The sequence below is a fragment of the Saccopteryx leptura genome, chromosome X (assembly GCF_036850995.1).
Source record: "Saccopteryx leptura isolate mSacLep1 chromosome X, mSacLep1_pri_phased_curated, whole genome shotgun sequence".
Classification (NCBI taxonomy): domain Eukaryota; kingdom Metazoa; phylum Chordata; class Mammalia; order Chiroptera; family Emballonuridae; genus Saccopteryx; species Saccopteryx leptura.
In genome coordinates, this window is record NC_089516.1 from 53778041 (window position 1) to 53778921 (window position 881).

Sequence of the window (881 nt, forward strand, 5' to 3'; positions counted from 1 at the left end):
ACATCTGATATTGTGTGAGGTCAAAATTAAACTTTGTTATGCTAAGCTGCTGAAATTGGGGACTTATTTCACCAATGCTTAGCCTATCTTTTTTATTTTTTATTACTTTTTATTTAGAAAATTAAGTTTAATGGGGTAACATTGATCAATAAGAGTGTGCATAAATTTCAGCTGTAGACTTTTGTATATTGATTTTGTATCCTGCAACTTTATTGTATTGGTATATTGTTTTTAATAGTTTCTTGGTGTAGTCTTTGGGGTTTTCTATATACAGAATCATGTCATCTGCAAAAAGTGATACTTTTACTTCTTTTTTCTCTATATGGATGCCTTTTATTTCCTTCTCTTGCCAGATTGCTCTGACTAAAACTTCCAGAACTATGTTAAATAAAAGTAGAGAGAGTAGGTGGCCTTGACTTACTTCTGATTTTAGAGGAAAAACTTTCAGTTTTTCACCATTTACTATGATATTGGCTGATGGTTTGTTGTATATAGCCTTTATTAAATGTTGAGGTACGTTCCATCTATACCCATTTTATTGAGTGTTTTAAACAAAAAAAGATGTTATATCTGATCAAATGCCACTCTACATCTATTGATAGGATCATATGATTTTTGTTTTTTATTTTGTTGATGTGGTGTATCATGTTGATTGATTTATGTATTTTGAACTGGCCTTGTGCTCCTGGAATGAATCCCACTTGATTGTGACGTATTTTTTAATGTATTGTTTTATTAGATTTCCTAGTATTTTGTTTAGGATTTTTGTACCTGTATTTATTAGAGATGCTGTACTGGTCTGTAGTTATTTTTTCTTTTTTAATTAATTTTAATGGGGTGACATTGATAAATCAGGGTACATATGTTCAGAGAAAACATCT